Raw genomic sequence first — 10643 nt, 5'->3', positions numbered from 1 at the left:
AAGGAACCTGCAGCATAGTACATACTATACACCTTCCTGCAAACCTTTTCTAAAGGGATCTGCATCCATTGACTGGAGTGAATTTGCCCTGGGGAAAAGATAATAGTTAGGTCTTTTAGGGAGTCACTGAAAGTATCATTCAGAGAAGTAAGCCCCCAGTTTGTGAAAATATTGTGCAACTTTTATGTGTTTTTATACTGCATAATTTTAAAGAACCTCACTCTTCTTCCACAAATGGCAAAGAGCCCATCCCGGGGGCCGGCGGCGTTTTCATTGAGTTTGCTTCTCTGCTCCCCCTGCCTGCTAACAGTTCTCATGGCAGACTCCCTGCCTGCCTTCCCGTCATGTCATTCACAGGCTTGTCTCTGCCCTCTTTCTCTCCCTTTCCCAGCATCTGTGTGATCACAGCACTGCCCATTTATAGGACAAATGCTAAAATAGCAATGAGGTGAGATAGAAAACTAGCAGCCAAGAAATAACTATTTGTGCTTATGTGCTTAAAAATACCAATCTGGAATGACATTATAGGAAAAATCCAGATAAAACTGCACTTGCCCTGTACGAAGTCACAAGCGGCTTTACTGCTGGATGCACTTTTCCGCTTCTATACCACAAAGGTTTAAAAGCAAAAGTAATCTCTGGCATTTCTTAATCTTTCTTCCCTCCAAAACATACCAAGGAATTAAATTTTTTCATTTAGTGTCCAGTCTTACTTTTTCCATTTTAAAAAAGAATAAATGAAGGTGTCAGCAGTTTAAGTGATATCTCATCATTTTCAGCTCACCTAAGAACTTAAAAGAGTCATCTCTGGAAGAGATTATGCAGCTTTTATGGGGGAAAAAAGAATGAAAAAATAAAAGGCAAAGATGCAACAGCTACCACTACAACTGCCTTACACCCCCACCTCTGCTGCCTGAGTTGCTTATCATGACCTTATTCTGTCCATCCCCCTCCTCTGCTCACTCCTCCTCCCATCCCCACAACCCTCCTCTGTTCTGGAAGCAGATAGGAAGCTGGATGAACAACCTTGAGAATGCTGATAAGTGGCCTGGTTGTTGCCTGGAGTTGTCTGCAAAATCTGTCCTAGGAGTCTTATCAATCTGGAGGGTGCCAGTGACTTGAATGATACCATTGATACTGTGCTGACCAAGTTTACAGTTATAAATGGCATGGCAGTGAAAGGCTAGCTAAAACTTTTCATGGGCAAATCGGAATCCATACAGATCTCAACAAGCAAAGATCTCCTAAGAAGGAGATTAATTAGGGCACTTAGGTCCAAACTAATGAGTACGAGGAGAGAAGGTTGGCATATGTAACAAAGATGTGGCGGTTCTGTTGGCTGAAGATTCAGTTAAGTCATTCATATGATGTAGTTATCTATATCATCACATGTGGTTGTATGTTAGGGAAGCTTTCTAAATGTTCTCATAGCATCATTTGCTGAATCCTGTTACAAATGTTCATCACACAGTATTGCAATTGTTTATCTTCCTCTCTACATTGTAAGCTTTTTGAAGGCAGAAACTGTGTCCTTTTTTTAATCCACATGTATAGCATAATATATGACCCGTGATAATTAAGTTCTTGATTATCAACGTGATGTGGAATATAGCTTTTAACTCTAAAATGCAATACCATTTACACAAAACCAAAGTAAAGTTATTTGAAAATTATGGTACTCCTTATAAGGTATTAAGATGAAGTTATATGAGATAGCATGACGATTAAGGATGAGTGCTCTGAAATTAGTGTCTAGGTACAAATCTTGTCTCTGCCATTTACCAGGTGAACAATCTCGATCACTTTCCTTTCTATTCCTTAATCGGTATAAAATGGGAATGTAAGTACTTGCTTCCTAGAGCTGTTGTAAGAATTAAATAAGACAACACATGTAAGATACTTAAAACAGGGCTTGCACATTGTAAACATTCAATATATTTTAATAATACTGCTATGAGTAGTAGTATTAAAATGATGATAATCATGATGATGACAACTCCATGATTTAAGTTATATGACAGTGATATACTGGGAGACAGTCTTTACAACATAGAAAACACATACAACATATAAACATATACAACATATAAAACATATACAACATATAAAAGGGTTAGCATATAGATTATATTAAAAAGTAAAAATTTAATTTCTAAAAAAACACCCAAAATGAGGAAAAGATATGAGGCAATTAACTGCAGTAGAAACTTAAATAGCTAGCAAACATATAAGCTAAAATCTCATTAATAATTTGGAAAATATAAAGTAAAACCTATGAAATAATATTTCTCACCTACTAAATTGGCAGAAATTTCAAAGTCTGATGACACCAAAAGTTGGCAAGGATCTAGCATGATGGGGACTCTCATGGGTGGTGGAGGTGTAAGTTTGCACAACCACTTTGGAGAGCAATAGACAATATTTAGTAAAACTGAACATGCTCATATCCAAGGGTCTAGTAGTCTCGCACCTGCACTACCCAAGGGGTTCCTGAGCATAAAGAATTGCGCTGACTGGCCTCAGAGCCTGCCTATGTTCAGAACAGCCCTTCCCACACCCAGCCATATCTCGCTTTAGTGCATTGCTCTTGAGTTCAAAAAACCTTTAGGTAACGGAAAAAGGAGAGGCTTCCTTTAATGATTACTTAGGGTCCATAAACGGGGCTTAGTCTTTCCTATATTACATACATCTCTGTTAAGAGTGAAGCTTTGTGATAAAATGAGATATTCAGTTACATGGTAGAGAGAGGTGGAGGTAACGCCAGTCTACTGTCAGAAATTGTAACACGATTAGTGGTGGCAGCGAGAGAGTCCAAGAGGGCAAATCAGGGTTGAAATGTTTTGAGTACTTTGTGGCTGTTTTTCCTGTGTTCAACTGTAGGCAATTCTGTTTCACTTTTCTCCATGTTTACGCCTAAAATGTATTGTCAGCTGGAAAGATAAACACCTTGGACTAGTCAAAAGAGTATGTTAATGGCTCTGATTTTTGTGTGTGTGTGTGTGTGTGTGTGACGAAGTCTCGCCCTGTCACCAGGCTGGAGTGCAACAGTGCAATCTCAGCTCACTGCAACTTCCGCCTCCCGGGTTAAAACAATTCACCAGCCTCAGCCTCCCAAGTAGCTGGGATTACAGGCGCATGCCACCACACCCAGCTAACTTGTGTATTTTTAGTACAGACAGGGTTTCACCATGTTGGCCAGGCTGGTCTCGAACTCCTGGCCTCGTGATCTGCCTGTCTCTGCCTCTGCCTCTCAAAGTGAACAGATTACAAGTGTGAGCCACCATATCTGGCAGACTCTGATTCTTTAAACACATCTAAACTGATTTCTGGAATTATCAAATTTCCCAGAGTAAATTAGATAAAATCCACAAATAAAACACATTCTTAATTTCTGTCAGATTTTGTGTGCGCTTTGATAAGCAGTTGAAATGCACATTATAAAAGCATACCTCTAAACACGTATTCTAATTGAAGTTTATCCTCATCTAATTTTATCTACACAATTCTTAATGCTTTCTATTCTTATGAACAAAAAAATAAATAAAATTACATGCTTTCTTCCAGTCTGATGAGTTTTAGCATTAGGTAGTTTTTGCCTTTTTTAAATGCTAGGAAAAGCATTACCCAGAGGTCTAAAAATGAATGGTGTTATGTATTATATTTAAATTTGATTCTAATTATTCACCAAAGCAGAACACCAACAATAGGCATATATATACACATGTATCAAAGAAATATCATTTTTATTATATACTTCAAACATAACTTACAAGTTTAGCTTAAAAGTGTATTCTTATAAATTAAATACCCAGAAACAGCATCATGATTCATTTTCTTATTTTTATAACTTACTAAAAAATGAATAAATTGAAGGTATTATATTATTTTAATCTCTTTACAGTATGCATTCTAAAATTTATTAGAAGTTTTAGGCATGATTTAATTAATTAATCAATTTATTTATTTATTTAGAGACAGCATCTCTCTCTGTTGGCTAGGCTGGGTGTGGTGGTGGTGTGAACACAGCTCACTACAGCCTCCACGTCCTGGGCTAAAGTGATCCTCCTACCTCAGCCCTCCCAGTAGCTGGGACTACAGACACATACCACCACACTGGGCTAATTTTTGTATATTTTGTAGAGATGGGGTTTTGCCATGTTGCCCCGGCTGGTCTCAAACTCCTGAGCTCAAGCAATCCTCCTGCCTCAGCCTCCCAAAGTTTTGAGATTACAGGCCTGAGCCACCATGCCTGACCAGCAATATTTAATAATTATTCAACATTAAATGCAAATTAATTTTGAGAATTACTTGATAGCATTTTTAAATCTTATTATAACATAGCTATTGGAATTAAGAATGAAATTGGACTATTTCTGCCAGAAAAAAAGTCTTATTTTGCTGATAGATCCAGAAAAAGGTATAGGCTTTGTTAACATAGGGAGGATGTATTTTATAAGTTGAAATAAATCTGCAGTTTCAAGGTTTAGATGAAAATATACTTTACAGAATTTGATAAGGTAAATATCTTTGTCAGTAATAAAATTAGTAATTTTCTGTACTTCCAGCTGTTATAGACACTATTGCTGTTTTGTTGCCTATCCCAGCAACCACCTGTCAGTTCACTGTACCTTCTAGAGTCTTTTTGTTGAGACAGAGCCTCATTCTGTCCCCCAGGCTGGAGTGCAGTGGCATGATCTCGGCTCACCGCAACCTCCCCCTCCCAGGTTCAAGCGATTCTCCTGCCTCAGCCTCTCAAGTAGCTGGGATTACAAGCATGTGCCACCATGACCGGCTAATTTTGTATTTTTAGTAGAGACGAGGTTTCTCTATGTTGGTCAGGCTGGTCTCAAACTCCTAATCTCAGGTGATCCGCCCACCTTGGCCCCGCAAAGTCCTGGGATTATAGGCATAAGCCACCATGCCTGGCCACCTTCTAGAGTCTGAAACGCCCAAGTCTTCTGCTTCTTGGTGTAAGGAGGACTCACCCTCTCTCTAGTCCTCAGCCTTGTACAGGGAGACTGGAAGGGTCAGGGAAAGTAATGAAAGATGGGAGTCCATGGATGAATTCCCCATTTCTCTGTTCCTTGTTGGGACAGTTCTGCGGTGCATTCTCCAGGATACTCAGAAAGTGGGACTGGGCTCTGTTGCCTACAGCAGTAACCCACTCACTAACTCACTTTTATATTGTTTTGCTTCCTCTCTGGCGTGAGCCAGGTACTTTTCCAATGAGGAAAGTACCACTCTCCTCATTGCCTCGGTGGTACTTTCTGGAATCACCTCTCAGGTAAACTTCTTGAACCCAAGACTTCATCTTAGGGTCTGCTTTTGTGTGGGAGCCCAAACTAAGACACCAATCCATTCTACAGAGGGGGTCTTTAAATGAAAGAGCAACAGCTATATTTAAGAGTTATTTGGTAAACTCTTTTTGGTATACCTCTCAGAATTCAAGAATCTAAATCACTCTTATAATTGAGCAATAGATTGTCTGCATGTTAGGTGGTTTTCAACACTATCATAAACTTAAAATAACTTAATAGAATTTTTAGCAGAGAGCACTAAAATATTTTGCCAGTAAATTACTAGGTAGTGTTTGGTATTTAACTTAAATAGAATGTATAGAATTGGAGGAAACTGCTCTAAATGAATGCCATTTGCTTCCTATGAAATTTTACTTTTTCTGTTTAATAAACTACAAATTAATTTTAGTTTTATGGTTTTGGCATCTTGATCAATTGGGTAACAACGATTACAATAACTCAGTCCAGAAGAAAGTGTTTAACACTTACTGCCTGATGGTCCCAGGAAATAAGACATTTTAAAAATTCAATTTCTATCCATCGTTTTGTCAAAGAGAAGTATGATAGGGTGGTCAAAAAAGAGACTTTCTGACACAAAAACATATTGCAATATGATAAAATTCTGCAGGAGAATTGGAATGAAAAGGAAAAAAAGAAAAGATATAACATTCTTATGCATGTTTATAATGGATTATGGAGATTATGCATGCATGTTTATAACGGATTATGAGAATTGAATTACATTGTTATGGTATCTAGATTTCTTTGGATACATTTTAAAAAGTGATAGAACCATTTCATTTTAAAGCATCAATAATTACAAAATGTCAGAAGTTTGATCCTTTGGAATTGTTTAAATCTTTGATTTACATTGTTAAATGTCAATATTAAAACGTGCAAGGAGTAGATAGTTTTTCCAAATTCCTTTAAAGGTTATACAAGAAACAAATTTGAAGCCTGGACTAGATTGTTTCCCCCGAAAATTCATATGTCGAAGTCCTAACACTTAGTACCTGAGAATGTGACCTTATTTGGAATAGGGTCTTTACAGAGGTTAATCAGTCCAGTTAAAATAAGGTCATTAGAGTGGGCCTTAATCCAACAGGACTGGTGTCCTTTTAAAGAGGGGAATTTGGACACAGAGACACACCAAAAGGGAAAATGATGTGAAGAGATACGTGGAGAAGATGGCCATCTAGAGACCAAGTAGAGGGTCCTGGGCCGGATCTTACTCACATAGTCCTCAGAAGGAACCATCCCTGCCAACACCTCGATCTTGGACTTCTGGATTCCAGAACTGTAAAACAATAAATTTTTGTTGTTCTAAGCCACCCTGTTTGTGATAATTTGTTATGGTACCCTGGCAAACTAATACAAAGATCATTCTCCTGGAGAAACTCTCATATTTGCAGATAACAAGAGTATAAAGGACATGCACTGAAGAGTTCTTTGCATTAGGGGAATGCATGAACAAAATGTGGTATCCCAGAAATCCCTATGTAGTGCTGAAGATGGGTTCTTGGAAATGAAAATGCAAGTCTGGGTCTTTCTGACTCAGCCCCTTTAGAGGCACGCTGCTGTTGTTCCAAATTGGCAAATGCTTTTCCAATCCCCTGAGGTCATGTGTGCTTGGCCCATAGTTTTCTCTAGCTTTGTTTTGTACAATTGTTTGGCAATTTTCAGGGTGGCAGTGATAATTTAGAAAGAATTCATTGTATCAAAGGGCTTCTACCAGTTCCTAAATTGCAGACTAATTTTTGCCCTTCACTACTTAGATGTGCCCCTCCCGGCATAGCTATAAAACTTGGACTCTAAAATTCACCATGATGATTCTTCTTTGTTTCTTGCAGCAAGTCCAGTTCATTTTTCTCTTCAGTTGCAGAGAAAAATGGGTAGAACCCAAAATAAGTGACAGAATCAAAACAATAAGATGCATCGATGAGATGGATGGCAGAATGAGTAGACGGACAGGGATGTGACAAAGTGAGGGTAGGAAAGGATAAATGGCAGGGTCTATGCTGCAGCATGCATAAAGCATTATTATAAAAACCTAAAAGTTCATTTCACAGTATTTTTAAAAATTCTCATAACAAAATGTTGGAAAAAAAATGAAAAAAAAAATGTCATACAGAATGGCGGCACTGCAGGACAAACAACACACATTACAGAAGAGATCTAACTCGGGTGGCCAAGGTCAATGTTGACAGTGATACGTCATGTTGATAGCATTCACCCTGGATATGATAGGATGAGTGGCACTTTCCTTCTGTGATTTTCATTTCAAAAACCCATAACCCCTGTCTAATCATGAGAAAAACATCAGACAAATTCCAACTGAGGCACTATTTGTGAAACACCTGACCAAGAAACATTAAAACTGTCAAAAGTCATCAAAACCAAGGGAAATCTGAGAAACTATCAGAGCTAAGAGGAGCCTAAGGAGATGTGACAATTAAACGTGTTGTGGCATCCTCTTTGGGAGTCTGGAAAAGAAAGAGTAATCAGGTAAAAACTAAGGAAATTTCAATAAAGTATGGACATTAGTTGATAATCTATACTTGTTTATTAGTTTGACCAAATATACCACTCTAACGTAAGATGTTAAGAGTAGGAGAAACTGGGTGTGGTGGAATGGGAACTCTCTGTTCTAATTTCATAATTTTCCTGTAATTCTAAAGCTGTTCTAGAATAAAAAGTTTACATTAAAAAACAGCAAATAGGTCAGGCACAGTGGCTCACACCTGTAATCCCAGCACTTTGGGAGGCTGAGGCAGGTGGATCACGAGATCAGGAGTTCGAGACCAGCCTGGCCAACATGGTGAAACCCCCATCTCTACTATAAATACAAAAAATTAGCTGGGCATGGTGGTGGTGGCACCTGTAATCCCAGCTACTCAGGAGGCTGAGGCAGGAGAATCCCTTGAACCCAGGAGGCTGAGGTTACAGTGAGCCTAGATCACATCATTGCACTCTAGCCTGGGCAACAGGGCAAGACTCCATCTCAAAAAACAAAACAAAACAAAAACAGCAAATAATTACCTAAAGTAATGTTATTTTGTAATATTACAGGTGTTGTTAGCTATAAAGTCAAGTGCCACCTAACAACGTTTTAATCAGTGATGGACCCCCATAAGATTATAATACTGTATTTCTACTGTACTTTTTTCTATGTTTAAAGACAAAAATATTTACAAATACTTACCCTTGTGTCAGAATTCCCTACAATATTCAGTTCAGCAACATGCGGTACAGGTTTGTAGCCTTGGAGCAAAAGGCTGTACCATAAAGATGTGTCACAGGCTGTACCATCTAGGTTTATGGAAGTACATTGCATGAAGTTCACACAATGATGAAATTGCCTAATGACACATTTCTGAGAATATATCCCCCTCGTTAAGTGATGTGTGACTGTATAATCCTCTAAATGCAGTTGTTAAGGTCTTTGTGTCTCTATAACATAAATGCTTTTGTTTTCAATGTTGGTCATTACAGTACAAACTAAAAGTGAGACCAAGAGACAGAAATTATGTGTGGATTTAAAGTATCTAGTTAGTTCAATTGGAATAATCAAACTTTGAGGTTTTCGTTTTTGTTCCTTGAGGATGAGAAGATGCAGTAGGATGATGTAGAATAAACAATTAAATTAGAATGAAAGCAATAGCATTTCCCCAGATTTGAACTGGTAATTCCTGTTATACAGATGCAAACAGGTTAATAAAAAATACTTCATGACAACGGTAAGAGAATTCTTATCTAACTTATTTGTAACAGGCCTGCACAAGATATAGAAATGTATTGACTGTAAGTTTTTTGCTAAGGTACTAACCATTATATTTTAAACGTATGGAAATAGCTATATAAAGAATGTCCTTAAGGGAACTACTTAACCATTCTTTCCCTCTTCTTGATCTGCAACTGGTTCCTCCACAACCTGGTATCCAGACCTTTTTCCGTCTCCTGGAATCTCCTCCTGTTCCTTCACTGGGACTTCTCCCTCAGTTGCTTAACTCTTGCTTATTCCATTAAGGCTTTAGTTGAAAAGAGTTCAGTTGCAAAGTTTTATGAGTCCTAAAAATAACATTTTATATTTATACTTAAAATTGCAAAGTATTTCTACATATATGATCTTATTTGATTCTCATGGAAATCTTATGAAAAACTTCTTTCTTAGCTAAGGAAACTGAGGCATTGTGGGTAAGCTTAAAGGCATCACTGACTCCTTATGCTGGTTATGCTTCTTGGCTACCTGACCTTTGGTTACTCTTGAAGCATCTGGAGCATCCTCCATCTTGCCAGACAAGGCTGCACCTTCCCGGACTCTAATTCAGATAAGCTATAGGCACATAGCCCCCTTGTGAAATACCCCTTGCCTCAGCCCCAGAATCAGAAATTAGAAGAACAGAAAAGCAAGATGCATTCTGGAGATGAGAAAGGGAAGCTACATTTAGTTTCAGGAAGCAGAAAGAACTACAATTCTAGTCTCTGTATTGAAAATCACATGCCTAAATATGTATGGGTCAGTTTCTGATTTTTCTATTCTCTTTCATTGAGCTATTTGTCTATCTTTATACCAATTGTTATCATACCAGCTTTAAAGTAAGTGAAGACCTTTCATCTTTACATATATAGACATGCAGTACGATAAATTTCCTTTTAAGTACTACTATAGTATCATTCTATAAATTTTAACTTGTTTTCATTTTCATTCATTTAAATACACTTTCTTTTTTTTTTTTGGAGACGGAGTTTCGCTCTTGTTACCCAGGCTGGAGTGCAATGGCGCGATCTCGGCTCACCTCAACCTCCGCCTCCTGGGTTCAGGCAATTCTCCTGCCTCAGCCTCCTGAGTAGCTGGGATTACAGGCACGCACCACCATGCCCAGCTAATTTTTGTATTTTTAGTAGAGACGGGGTTTCACCATGTTGACCGGGATGGTCTCGATCTCTTGACCTCGTGATCCACCCGCCTCGGCCTCCCAAAGTGCTGGGATTACAGGCATGAGCCACCGCGCCTGGCCTTAAATACACTTTCTAATTTCCTGTTTGATTTTTTTTTTCTGGCTCATGTGTTGCTTAAAAGTACTACTTTTTCCCCAAATATTTGAGCACTTTTCAGATATCTTTCTCTTATTGATTTCTAAGTTAATTTTATTGTGATCACATCACACAGTTTCCATGATTTGAATTCTTTTAAATTCATTGGCACTTGTTTCATGGCTCAGAATAGGTTCTATCATATTAGATAGTCCAAATGAATTGAAAAGAATGTCTACTCTTCCATTGTTGTGTAGTGTGCTCTATGAATGCTAATTATGTAGAGTTGATTGATAGTGATTTTCTTTAAAA

This window comes from Aotus nancymaae, unplaced genomic scaffold (genome assembly GCF_030222135.1).
Source record: "Aotus nancymaae isolate 86718 unplaced genomic scaffold, 86718_ANA_hifiasm-v0.15.2.pri h1tg000051l, whole genome shotgun sequence".
NCBI lineage: Eukaryota > Metazoa > Chordata > Mammalia > Primates > Aotidae > Aotus > Aotus nancymaae.
Note: the sequence above shows the minus strand (reverse complement) of the source record.